At 34.9% G+C, this 14,706-nt stretch overlaps 1 long non-coding RNA gene across 1 annotated transcript; it reads left to right on the top strand.

Annotated features, from left to right (window-relative positions):
* The first annotated feature begins 263 nt into the window (after positions 1–263).
* Positions 264–1,278, top strand: LOC136225874 (uncharacterized). Its single transcript, XR_010687347.1, has 3 exons — positions 264–505; positions 595–771; positions 1,235–1,278. It is a non-coding gene; the product is annotated as an uncharacterized lncRNA (long non-coding RNA).
* The last annotated feature ends 13,428 nt before the right edge of the window (positions 1,279–14,706 follow it).

Raw genomic sequence — 14,706 nt, 5'->3', positions numbered from 1 at the left:
ACTATATATAATTCCTCAAGAATTAATTATACATAGACATCTGATTTCTAATTAATTTCAAGTCTATGAACTATTGTCAATCTTGAATATTTATGAAAGTAAAAATTTCCTTGAGAAATGCCTTCTATGATGTGGGAGACATTTATTCCAGTTAGATAAGTTCTTTTGAGTAAGATTTGCTCCAAAAAGGAATTAAAACTGTGCTTTATTTGTATTTTAAGTTAGGAGATACAATTATTCTAAGCTAGAGGAGGAAGGTAGAAAATTTTCAAGTTCACCAACCAAAGAGAAAAGCAAGATTTCATCTTCCATGAACTTATAGATCAGAATCTTCTCTTCTCTCTGAATACATCACCCAACTAGCTTGGCAAGATTAGTGTGTTGTAGCTTCGCAATGAGTACAATTTCATTCCTAAATTCTTCTAAATAAGAGTGGGATTGGGACCGATGGAGAAGGCATTTTGAAGAAGTTGAAGAGCAGGAGTAAATCCTCTCTGTTTTGAAGGTATTTTCTTCACAATCATCTTTCAATTGTATTGTTGAAGCTATTTGAACTATGGCTCTTAATCTTACATCTTAATTTTATGATATTAGTTTATGGCTTAATTTGGCTTTGGGTGGAGCTGCTGCTATCGGTGCTGCAGGTGGTGCCATGGTCTTTGCCACGAATTCGTATGTTCCCGATGTTGTGTCTGCTGATTTATATAGCTACGTGGCTGGGTTCGATGATCCTACTGTTAAGAAGGAGTATATTGAACATATTGCCCAAAGGTTCGTCTTTTCATTTGTTCATAATGTGGTCTCATCCTAATTAATTCATGCAATTTAATTCATGTAAATAGGATATATGCAATTTAATTCATGTAAATAGGATATATATGTATATTTAATTCACGAGCCTTCTCCTCGAAATTTAATTCCATTTCTCTGTTTCTATGTTTTTCATCTTTTTACTTGCTTCTAAATTTTTATTTAAAAAAATATATATACTGTGTAACATGTTGCTTTGTGGATAATAGTACAATTTTGAAGGGAGATATGATCTAGTGAGATTAATAAAGTTAGAACAGAAAGTAAGCCTTTATGCTCATCTTCCAGTTGGATCTTATGTTTGTGCAAAATAGAATTTTAGGTACCAACCATTTGCTCTTTCTCTAGATCTACAATGACTCTTTTTTCCCCCTTTGAAATTTTGTTAATCTTATGGATGCTAAATTTATTCCTATTTGCACAGGATTTCCAGTTTGGTAAATATGTCCCATGCATCAGCTTTCGAACCCACGATGAGCCTTTCAAGGTTTTCTTTTTCTTCCTTCATTGCTTTTATAAGATTAATTGGAAATTATATGAGTCTTTCAAGGTCTTCTTTTTCTTCCTTCATTGCACTTATAAGATCAATTAGAAATTAGTTGAAATTCTTGGGGTTTTCACTCAGTAACATAGTTAGAAGAACGTAACATGTTGCTGTTGTAGAGGGAAATGCAAGGGTTCACTGAAAATATTGTTAATTTGATGAAGAGTGAGCATTTGTTTTTGTCCCAAGGATGCCTCATTATACTCTTTAGGTATATCTGTTTGAATCATATTTTGTGCTTGTTAAGTTGCTATTTTGTTAGATGAAATGTCTTAATGAGCTGAAAAGTTAGTAATGTATTAACATCAGTGGATGTTTTTTTTTTTTCTATCTTGTATCTCAATTTCTTAGTTGTTAAAATGCATATCAATGCCAAATATTTGTTGAAAGTCCTAGTGAGTTACTCATCTTCTTTAACCATTATTTGATGCTAGCTTTGGTTTATTTTTTTACTTTTTCTTTATTTTATTTACAGTTAGACTTCATTCTCTTGACAGATGCCATATGATATGTCGATGCAAAAGTTGCTTCTGCCCATATATTTACTCTTGGTTCTGATCAAAATCTGGATGTAAAGTATGCTAGAATAGATGCATTTGGAGTTGTTGCGCAACAATTTAAATATGGTATAAGTATGTTAACCCTTAAGCTGCATTTACAATTTTGAAGGAACAGTAACAGTTTATATGCTCAACTCATCAAAATTGTGGTATTGCAGATTGTTGATAAAATACGTGTTGAAATGGAAGCTTTTCTCGAAGATGAATCCCATGAAGCTACTATTGGTGTTGTCCATGCACTACTGGTTGTAGTACCTCACACAACAGATAGACTTAGAGACTCTCCTTAACTAAGCTTGACAGAATATATCAGGATCATGTATTATTTTCCGTTGAGATAGTAGGGAAAAGGTTGTTTATTATATTAAGTCAAATCTCATAGAGATGTTTTTCAATAAAACTGTTGTAACATTTATTCAAGACACATATTTATGAAAATATTGTTATATCAATGACATAATAATATGCAATTGATTTGAGTAGCAAAATGTCGATGAATTTGGGACATAATGGATTTTTGTGTAGCTAAAATAGACGTTTTTAAAATTAAATGTCGTCAATATGGAGACGTTTTTAAATTAAAGTGTTGCGGTATTCAAGACACTATCAATATTTTTTGAAGCGAAATAATGACATAACAAATATTATGTGTCGTTTACTTTGCGACACTTTATTGAAACGTAGTCGAAATTTCTGAAATTGATATGAAAAAAATTACGACGCTAAAAATGTAAGCATTGGAAACATGGTGACGCTTGTATGTGATATGTCGTCGGATTGAATTTACCTACACAATGTCTTATGCGTCGTTAAATTTAACGACACGCGATTTAGTGACGCTTACGATGACGCTTTGAAAAGCGTGGGTAAGCATTTAGAGACGCCGAAAAGTGTCGTTAAACCTTAAATTTTAGCGTGGTAATAGGCTATTTTTTTTTGTAGTGGTGGCTTAAATAATTTTTGTCTATAATAAAAGATATATCAAATAGACACTCATTTTATTATAAATTAGCTAACAAAAAATACTTCCATATTGTCACTTATTATAATAAAAAAATTCAAAATAATATTTTAGTCCTCCTTTTTTATGTATTAGTTTTGACAATTTCCAATTTGAATTAATTCTATTGATATTGTTTAAAGTCTGGAACACAAAATTATGTTAAAGATTTTTTTTTTATTATTTTAATTTTTCAATCGTTACATATCTATGTATTAAAAAATTGAAAATCTTTTTTTAATAATTTATTATCTTTTAAAGATAATGAAATAATGAAATAAAGCCTTTAAAAAAAGACTCAAATAAACAATATATAATTTAAATTTCTAAACTTTTTTTTTAAGAAAAACTTCTAACTTTTTTAGGGTTTTAAAAATTAAGTTTCTATATTTTTACACGTTATTCATTTCAATAACAGCTCGTTAACAGAGTCGTTAGTGAAAACCTTAATGTGTATTAAAATGAAAATTTAAAAAGTTAACCTTAAAATGTTTCAAAAAAAAAAGTCAATCTTAAAATATAAACGATTAGAAACTCAATTTTTACGTTTCAAAAAAAAAGAAACTCAATTTTTTTTGAATAAAGGCTGGGTGATACCCAATATTATTAAAAGCAAAACAAAAATTAACAACAGAGCATCCAGAAAACAACAATTTTAAAATTATGAAACTCAATTTTACGTTTCAAAAAAAAAAGAAACTCAATTTTTAAAATTATGAAAGGTCTTTTTTTAAAAAAAACAAAATAAAAAAATTATGAAAGTTAAAAAATGAGAAAGTTAAAAAGCCATCTCTCAAACAATAATTAAAAATGAGAAAGTTAAAAAATAAAAAGTTATGAAAGTTAAAAACTCATCTCTAAAAAAAAAATACAAATATCAATTGGCTATCGTTACGTTTTAAATTCGTTGGCTGTGCTCCATTTTCCCTCCGATCCAACCTTTCAAATTCTGCATTTTCACATTCCATAAATCACATAAATATTACCTTTTCACTTTCCAAATATGAATTTAGGGTATGGCAAAAAGAAAGAAATGTGAGATGGTTATGGAAGAATCAGAAAGAGTGAAGGATGAAAACATTGTTAACCTTACTGACGGAGAAGAAGAATCAGGTACACTTTCTTTTTTAATCTGAAATAATTATTTCTTATATTGAAACTAAATCTGAGTATGTTTGTGTAAGTCAGCATGGTCGTGGTCAGCATGGTACTGAGGTGATAATACAGGTCAACATGGTCTTGTTGTGTTACCACTGGTCAGTAGGTCTTGCTGAGTTTGTACATTTTTGAGTAAGGATATTTTGGGTATTTTCACAACTTTGTAAGGCTATAAAAGGTCTGGGTTGGGAAGTAGTTTCATACGAGAGATTCTTAGACTAAGTCATAAGTGTATACTGTGATAATCTGAATTGGGGATTGGGAAAACACGAGAGTTTCTGGAAAAGGAGAAACTGTTTCAATCTTGTTGTAATCTCCATTGATTAGTGAAGTTGCTGGATGTAGGCAGTTAAGCCGAACCAGGGTAAATTCTGTGTGTATTCTTTTGATTGTTGTTTCAAGATCCAATCTGTGATCTTTGTGTACTTTGTTTCTCTGTGTGGTTGATTGATCGTTCGAAGCGTAGTTCAACAATTGGTATCAGAGCTAATCAAGAACAGAGCAATGGGTTTTACAAAGATCGAGATCGAGCGTTTCAATGGTAAGGGAGATTTTGCTCTATGGAGACAGAGGATGAAGGCAATCTTGGTTCAAATGAAGGTTGCGAAGGCTCTGAAGGGCGAGAAGGAATTTCTGGCGACAATGACGAAGGAGGAGAAAGAAGATCTTCTTGAATTGGCTTACAGTACGATCGTCCTGTATCTTGGCGATAAAGTGCTAAGAGAAGTTTCGAAGGAAACCTCAGCTGCTGGGGTTTGGCTCAAGCTTGAACAGTTGTACATGACGAAGACACTTACCAATCGGGTTTATCTTAAGGGAAAGCTTTTCGGCTTCAAGATGAACGAGGACAAGCCAGTTGAAGACTATCTTGATGATTTCTCAAAGATCATAATTGACCTAGAGAACATAGAGGTAAAGATTGAAGATGAAGATCAGGCCATAATGATCTTGAATTCTTTACCCCAGTCTTTCAGTCATTTTGTTGAAACCATGAAGTACGCTAGAGAAACACTAAGTCTGGAAGAAGTTCTGATGGCGCTAAAGTCAAAACAGATTGAGGCCAACACCAACACTGAAGCTGCAGAAGGATTATTTGTTCGTGGAAGGTCTGAGAAAAAGGACTCTCACAAGCCAAAGAATAAGAACGGGAAAAAGTCCAAGACTCCATCCTCAAGTAACAAAGAAGGCAAGGTCTACAAGTGTTTCCAATGCCATAAGGAAGGACACTTCAGGAAAAACTGTCCTGAGAGGAAGAAGAGTCAAGGTCAGCCTAAAGATCAAGGCGAAGCCGCTGTGGTAGAAGAAGGTTATGAGAGCGCTGAGGTCCTTGCTGTCACTGATAAAGATCCAAACACTGACTGGATCTTGGACAGCGGATGTACGTTCCATATGACTCCCAACAGGACGTGGTTCGAAGACTTTCAAGAGGAAGGTGGGAGGGTTCTTCTAGGCAACAACAAGTTGTGCAAGGTACTGGGTCAAGGCTCCATTAGGCTGAAGATGTTCGATGGTCAAGAAAGGATTATGACCGGTGTGAGGTATGTGCCAGAACTGAAAAGAAATTTAATTTCTTTGGGTACGCTTGATAAACAAGGATACAATTATAGAGCCGAAGGGGGTATCATAAGGATATCTAGAGGACCTTTAGTTGTTATGAAAGGTACCATGAGTAATGGCCTATACACACTCCTAGGTAGTACTGTGTTAGTCTCTACCGCAAATCTCACCGAGTCTAAAACTGATAGAACCAATCTTTGGCACCTTAGACTAGGTCACGTGAGTGAAGTTGGTTTACAAGAACTTAGGAAGCAGGGTTGTCTTGGTAAAGATCACATAGGAAAGATAGATTTCTGTGAGAACTGTGTCTTAGGGAAGTCCAGTAAAGTCAAGTTTCCTAAGTCAGCAATACATAGAACCCAGGACATTCTTGAGTACATTCACTCTGACCTATGGGGGCCAACAAGAACTAAGTCTCATGGTGGGAGGACCTATTTTATGACTCTTATTGATGATTACTCTAGAAGAGTATGGGTTTATATTCTAGCTCATAAGAATGAGGCTTTGCAAACGTTCAAGGATTGGAAAGTGTTAGTGGAAAACCAAACAGGAAAGAAAATCAAAAGGTTGAGAACCGACAATGGTTTGGATTTTCTTGACAAAGATTTCATCACTTTGTGCAAGAAGTCAGGTATAACTAAACATCATACCGTTCCTGGAACTCCACAGCAGAATGGCCTAGCAGAGAGGTATAATAGGACTATCCTAGAAAGAGTTAGGTGCATGTTAATCCAATCCAGTCTCCCTAAGTCTTTCTGGGCTGAAGCAGTGCAAACTGCGTGTTACCTAATCAATAGGTGCCCATCATCTGCTATAGGTTTTAAAACATCTATGAAAATGTGGTCTGATTACCCAGAGGATTATGAAAAACTTAGAGTGTTTGGTTGTTCAGCTTTTGCACACGTTAGACAGGGAAAATTAGAACCTCGAGCTCTAAGATGTGTTTTTATAGGCTACCCTATAGGAGTCAAGGGCTATAAGTTGTGGTGCCTAGAATCTGGTTATAAGAAATTCATAGTCAGCAGAAATGTTGTGTTCAATGAGATGGATTTTCCTTATCGGAAAAACCAAGAAAAAACTCAGTTAGAACCGAGTAGTCCTAAGTCCATTCAAAAGCTTGAGAGTGTTAAGAATGAGGTGGAGCTTGAAGAAAATAGTGAAAACACCAGTAAAACAGAGCAAGAAGTCAGTGATGGTAATGATACTGAGTCCAGTCAAAGCTATAGACTTGTTAGAGACCGTGAAAGAAGAGTCCCTAGGGCCCCGGTTAGATATGGTTTTGAGGACCTTGTAGCTTATGCATTTAGTGTTGCTAAGGAAGTACAAGAGTCTGAACCTGTAACCTATAGGGAAGCTGTGAATTCGGTTGACAAGGAACAGTGGCTTAACGCTATGAAGGATGAGATAAAATCCCTTGATAAAAATGAAACTTGGATTTTGGTAGATAAACCTTTTGATAAGAAGTTGGTCGGTTCAAGGTGGGTGTTTAAAAGAAAGGAAGGGATACCTGGTGTAGAGGAACCTAGGTTTAAAGCTAGGTTGGTGGCCAAAGGGTTTACTCAGCAGGAAGATATAGACTTTAATGAAATCTATTCACCGGTTGTTAAACATAGGTCTATCAGGATTATTCTCTCTCTTGTAGCTCGTTTTGATCTAGAATTAGAACAGTTAGATGTCAAAACAGCTTTTCTTCATGGAAACCTGGATGAGGTCATATATATGCAACAACCAGAGGGTTTTGAAATAGGAGATAAAGACCAGCGGGTATGTTTGCTTAAGAAGTCTCTATATGGTCTGAAACAGTCCCCTAGACAGTGGTACATGAAGTTCGATGAGTTTATGATAAGTCAGGACTTTCATAGGTCTAGTTATGACTGGTGTGTGTATAGTAGAGACCTTAGTGATGGCTCTAAGATTTATCTCTTGTTATATGTTGATGACATGCTTATAGCTTGTCAAAACAAAGCAGCCATAAATCAGTTAAAGGCACAACTAAACACACGGTTTGAGATGAAGGATCTCGGGTCAGCACGGAAAATTTTAGGGATGCAAATTTCTCGAGACAGAGGAAGAAAGAAGCTATTCCTAAGTCAGTCAGTTTATCTGAGCAAGGTGTTAGAACGTTTTGGTATGACGAATTCAAAGGCCGTTCTCACTCCACTTGCAAGTCACTTCAAGCTGAGCAGTAAGCAAAGTCCTCAAACTGATGAGAAAAAGGAAGACATGGAGAGGGTGCCATATTCGAGTGTTGTAGGCTGTCTAATTTATGCGATGGTCTGTACACGTCTAGATTTGGCTCATGCTGTGAGTCTCATCAGCAGGTTCATGGCAAATCCAGGAAGAGCTCATTGGTCAGCGGTGAAGTGGGTGCTGAGGTATGTCAAAGGCTCACTGAGTAAAGGTTTGAGTTATGGTGGAGTTGAAGCCCTAGTGGATGATGTAGCAGGTTTTGTTGATTCTGATTATGCTGGTAGCATTGACACCAGAAAATCCCAAACCGGGTACGTATTCACTGTGTTTGGAACTGCAATAAGTTGGAGGGCAAGTCTACAGTCAGTTGTGACTTTGTCAACAACCGAAGCTGAGTTTATTGCTGTTACAGAGGCAGTAAAAGAAGCTATGTGGCTGAGAGGAGTCTTAACGGAACTTGGAGTGACACAGATTGATGGTTTGAAGATTTACTGTGATAGCCAAGGAGCTATACATCTGTCAAAACATCAAGTTTTTCACGAGCAATCCAAACACATAGATGTGAGAATGCATTTCGTCAGGGATGTGATTAGCACTGGTACTGTTCAGGTGGTGAAAGTGGGAACTGAGGATAACCCAGCCGACATGCTGACCAAATCTGTTTCAAGTAATAAATTTGAACATTGCTTGAAACTGGTTAGGATGGTCAGTGGTCCTTGAGTGTATTTTCTTCACTAGTTGATGGAGTGAATAGAAAGACAAGGTGGAGATTGTAAGTCGTTGTTTTCTATCACTTGCTGATGATGATGCTGAGTCAACAAGTCAGCATTGTAAGTCGTTGTTGTTTTCTATTACAAGAATGATGCTGGGTAATCAAGTCAGCATAATTGTAAGTCAACCCGTCAGCAAGAGTAAAATCAAGAAGTCGGGATGCTGAGTTATCAAGTCAGCATGGTCGTGGTCAGCATGGTACTGAGGTGATAATACAGGTCAACATGGTCTTGCTGTGTTACCACTGGTCAGTAGGTCTTGCTGAGTTTGTACATTTTTTAGTAAGGATATTTTGGGTATTTTCACAACTTTGTAAAGGCTATAAAAGGTCTGGGTTGGGAAGTAGTTTCATACGAGAGATTCTTAGACTAAGTCATAAGTGTACACTGTGATAATCTGAATTGGGGATTGGGAAAACACGAGAGTTTCTGGAAAAGGAGAAACTGTTTCAATCTTGTTGTAATCTCCATTGATTAGTGAAGTTGCTGGATGTAGGCAGTTAAGCCGAACCAGGGTAAATTCTGTGTGTATTCTTTTGATTGTTGTTTCAAGATCCAATCTGTGATCTTTGTGTACTTTGTTTCTCTGTGTGGTTGATTGATCGTTCGAAGCGTAGTTCAACAGTTTGAATTTGGATGCTTAATTTAGATTCAACAGAAGTGATACTGGTTTAAGGGACCTTCAACCTGCTCACTACCTATTTAAGATCAAAAATTTCTCATTGCTGCTTTCTAATCCAAAGATTCACAAATTGGAATCAACTGATTTTGAAGTTGGTGGATACAAATGGTAGTTTCCCTCTTTTCATGCTTGCAATTAGGAAAATTGTTTCTCTATGCTACTAAGATTTGCTTTTTATGCAGGAAATTGTGTCTTTATCCAAAAGGAAACAAGAAAGCAAATGAGAATAAACATATCTCTCTTTATTTGGTTCTATCCGAATCAAATTCATTTACTTTTCAGCAGGAGGTTAATATTACTTCAAGTTGTTTGTTTATAATCAAATTCGGGATAAATATTTGACTATTCAAAGTGTTATGTACTAAGTTTATGTGAATATTTAGGTAAAAAAAAAAAAGATAATTAAGCCTTTGAACTTTATATGTTTTACAGATCAAGTTCCTTATCAATTATTTTTCCACATTGAGCCTCTGATCATTGATTTTGTTATGGATTTGACCTTTGTTTAACTTTTCCATCGAGTTTAGGAGATGAGAACATCTATTTGGCGATTCTTATGTTGAAAATCATTGATTCTATTCAGGCCCTTATTTAACTTTTTTGTCGAGTTTGGACTGCATACATCGTTAGAGCGATTCAGCTTGTTGATATGGACAAATAAAAATAAGAATTCCTTGACTAAGAGAGATAAAAAATTAAAAATTAAAAATTAAAACGAAATAATAGAAATTATTTTCTAGTATATTCTTCCAAATTCGATTTTCTCCTTTCCCACTTTATGATTTTTAACATTAGAATCGCCAAATCGATCTTCTTATCTCCTAAACTCGATGGAAAAATTAAATAAGGGTCAAATCCATAATAAAATCAGTGATCAAAGGCTCAATGTGGAAAAATAAATGATCATGGACTTAATCCTTAAAACAGCTAAAGTTCATGGGCTTAATTATGTTTTTTTTGCTGAATATTTATGATGTTTATATCCTTGAAACATGGTCTGGTTTGAAACCGAAACCAACAATTGTTGAAATTTTTCTGGTCATTTTGGCAGATGCCAAGGGGAGGATAAGCCGTTTCCGTGGGACGAAAACAGAATTTGGTTTCGACAAGTTACTTCCACTCAATGTTTTTAATGATGCATGCAACGGGTATCTTATTGATGATTGTTGCATATTTGGGGCTGAAATTTTTGTTGTAGAGCCTATTAGCAAAGGGGATTGTGCCTCTGTGGAGTACCTTTCTAACAATACCTACACTTGGAAGGTTAAAAAATTTGGAGAACTTAAACAAGAATCATGTAAATCTGAGGTGTTTGTTATTGGCGGCTATAAATGGTGTGGTCAGGAACTGAAGCATTATTTTTCTAGTTTAAAAAGACAAAGTTGTTAATTTTGTAACATATGAACAATAGTTTTGTATAACTTGTTAATATCATATATGTAGGACTTTATTGCTTTATCCAAATGGACAATCAAAAGAAAAAGGCAAAAAACTTGTCATTGTTTTTACATTTGGAAGATTTGGAAGCTCTTAGTCCTGGACATACATTGTTTGTTGAATTTGTTCTGCGTGTCAAAGATCAACTCCATGGAAAACATGAAGAAGCATCAAGTAAATAGCACACTTTCATTAATGAAAATCCAATTTTGTGTGTTTTGTTAAGAATCTAATTTTCTTCTAATATTTTGCAGGTAGTCACCGCTTTTCTGTATCTACAAGCTGGGATTGGGGCTTCATGCGGCTTATTTCTCTCAGTAAACTCAATGACGCATCTAAGAGTTATCTAATTAATGATGCTAACATTCTTGAAGTGCAAATTTCTTTCGTAACAAAGTTTAAGGAGTTCTTTTGAAACTCTAAAGTTATGAATTGGAATATTTATTATTTTTTGCTCTTAGATTATGGCCCTGTTTGGTAAAGAGCGTTTTGGGATAAAAAGAGCGGTTTTGACTAACTTTAGAGGTTTGACCACTGAAATTGCTAATTGGAGTGTTTGGTGGAGAGAGGTTTGGGAGAGGGTTTTGGGATGAAAACTTTTTCTAATATAGAAAAAGCTCTTCAATTAGCGTTTTGCAATATTAAAATTAATTGACTTCTTTAACCCTAATAAATAGACTCTCTCTTCTCCTGGACCAAAATTAATGACCTTATTCGTCTTTTTGCACAAACCGCTATTATCAATCAGCTAATTTTTACCAAACAGGACGACACAAACAGCTAGTCAAATCAACTAATGTAATCAGCTAACAGCTAATTCCCAAACAGGACATGGATAACTCTAAATGCATTCTTGCATTGTATTTTATTTTAGCATTGCAATAACAATATTTGGTTAATTAAATATCTTTCTTTGGTTATTTAACTTCTTTGTAATTTCCCAGTTGCCTTCTAACTACCTAAGTTTTTTAGTTCTTTTTTATCAATTGGTTAATTTCTATACTTTTCAACTATCAAGTCTTTTTTAATTAGTAAAAAATTACAAAATGTATGTCATTGTATTATTTGTATGTCTTTATGGTTTATCACATTTGCAAAGATATTGAGATCTCGGTTTGTAGATTTGGACTTCCTCAGTAAAAGTCTAGTAAGTTTAATTTGGGTCCATTGAAAATCAGGGTCATATCTGGTTAAATCGGGATATAAAATAGCTATTGATTCGTTGCAAATGAATTCCAATTTAGCAACTTCATCTGTGGTTGGGTCGGATTCTCCATTATTAGTGGTTTTCTTTCACATAAGATGCTGTTACATGTAGGGGTGTCCATCGGTTCGGTTTAAACCGCATACGAACTGAGTGAATTCGGTTTTTCGGTTCCGTTTTTTTAACAATTCGGTTTGGCATCGGTTTTAATTTTAATTGTATTTCGGTATTCGGTTCGGTTCGGTTTGACAGAAAATGTAAAAAACCCGAACCGCACCGAATTACACATATTTTATATTTATATATATATATACACACACATAAATTTGATTATACAAGTTTACTTTTTTTTTTATTATTGTTGAGATAATAATTCAATATAGATATATTTTGGAAATATTTCAATTTTTATTGTTGTTGAGGTAAATTTAATGAGAAAATATAGTGATTTTTATTTGTTATTTTTTATTTTTAAATTAATTTGGTTTGTTCAGTTTAAACCGAACCGAACCGTATATTTCAGTTCGGTTTTACCTATTATTCGGTTCGGTGTCGGTTTGAATTATTTTGATCATTTCGGTATTCGGTTTGTTCGGTTTGGTTCGGTTCGGTTTTGTACCGATGCACACCCCTAGTTACATGGGAGTTTTGTTCAGGAGCTTAGCTTGTGAGTTGTTCATTTATTTTGTTCACAAGCTTTGCTCGCGAGTAACTCGTTTAGCATGTTAATGAACAAGCTCGTTTATTGTGTTAGTGAATGAACTAATACCAAATAAAATAATAACATGTTTAGCAAATGAAATAATACCATTTTACATGCATAAACATTAAACATCTCTTTTTAATCATTAAATAAAAAATAGCGTGAGGAGAGGAAGGTGGAAATGAAAAGAGGAATGAGACGAGGATAAGTGAACCCTAAATCTCTTCCCTATCCTCCTAACATAATTTATATTTTACTATATAAAAGAACTTTGGAAGGGTGTTGTTAAACCCAGCCCCAAATTCCCACCCCTAGCCCCGTGAAAGGACGAAAATACCCTTTCATGGGTTTTGGGGAGGAAAAAGCTATTTTTTTTTGCTCTCCCGACACGCGGGCGTGTGCCTATCACGCCTCACCTTGTGGTCGGGCGTGATAGCCCCACGCCTCACCGTGTGGCCGGACGTGATCGCTACACGCCCGACCACACGGTGAGACGTGGGGCTATCACGCCCGACCACAAGGTGAGGCGTGATAGGCACACGCCCGCGTGTCGGGAGAGCAAAAAAAATAGCTAGTCCGCTATTGAATAAAATCCGTAAATACCTGTTATGTAAAAAAAATTAGTCCGCTGTTGAATTAAACCCGTAAAAAAATTAGCCCGCTATTGAATTAAATCCGTAAATACCTGTTACGTAAAAAAAATTAGTCCGCTGTTGAATTAAACCCGTAAAAAAATTAGTCCGCTATTGAATTTAACCCGTAAATACCTGAATTAACAAAATAAAAATTTAAGTAAAATTAACAAAATAAATATTTAGTTAAACTAAATTAAACAAAATAAAATTTACAACAACTAAAATTTACGACATAAAAATTTAGTTAAACTAAATTAAACAAACTAAAAATTACAAAAAATTAATTAAATTAATTAAAACCCCTCGGGCGTATGAACATCACGCCCGAACCATAGGTCGGGCGTATGAACATCACGCCCGACCTATGGTGCGGGCGTATGAACATCACGCCCGAACCATAGGTCGGGCGTGATAGCCTTACGTCCGAACCACAGGTCGGGCGTGATATTCATACGCCGGAACCGTAGGTCGGGCGTGATGTTCATACGCCCGACTGCGATTCCGGCGTTTTTAAAAAATCACCCACAGATTCAATTTTTAAGCTGAAATCAAAAAACAAAAACGGTAAATCTTATTATTTTCGCTTTCCCTTTACGGTTGTTGTTACACTCCATGTTTTGGTTCACAAATTAGTCCGGATTTGATCAAAGAGTGTGTAGGGTATTTGAGAGGTTTTGTGTTTTTTCAAATTTTGGGTAAAGGGTAGTTTGGTCTTTTCATGGGGCTAGGGGTGGGAATTCATGGCTGGGTTTAGTAATCCACCTTTGGAATGGATCGTATATCATATTATAATCATTAAATATAAATAATATAAGTTATTATTACGATCTTATTCACGAGCTTTTATAGAGCTTGTCCACGAGCCTGTATGGAGGCCGTTCATGAACATTATAATTAAGGGAAAAGTACAAAAATAAACCTTGTGGTTTGGTCCATTTTCGAACAGCACTCATTTGGTTTAAAAGTTTGCAAAATGATACTTTGAGGTTCATTCCGTTAGCAAACACATATCAAATTGACTAACGGTGTTGAAAGTCAAAGGAAAAAGAGTTAATTGGTCCTTATATTTATTTATTTTATAAATTAAACAACTTTATTATCTAATTATTATAAAAAAAACCCAAAAATAAAAAATAAAAATCAATTAAACCATCTTTTCCATCCCTATTTAATTTCTTTTTTTTCTCTTTTCTCAATCCTATTTCTCTCTCTTCCCTCCCATCTCTCTCTTAATTTCTCTTTGAAACCAATTGAATTAAGAATTAGACATTAAAATTCAATCCAAAAAAGCAGCAGAAGAAAACCAATTGAATTGGATTCTTTCAAGATGCATTTTTACTTTTTTTCTTGAGATGAATAGCTCTGCTATAATACCCAGTACATAACTTTTTATATCACTTACTTATGTTTGTGCTGGAATTGGATTCCAGAGTGTTGGCAAGCAATTACATGCTCA

Source organism: Euphorbia lathyris, chromosome 4 (genome assembly GCF_963576675.1).
Source record: "Euphorbia lathyris chromosome 4, ddEupLath1.1, whole genome shotgun sequence".
NCBI lineage: Eukaryota > Viridiplantae > Streptophyta > Magnoliopsida > Malpighiales > Euphorbiaceae > Euphorbia > Euphorbia lathyris.
The sequence above is the reverse complement of the archived record's forward strand: the minus strand, read 5'-3'. Positions and strand labels throughout refer to the sequence as shown.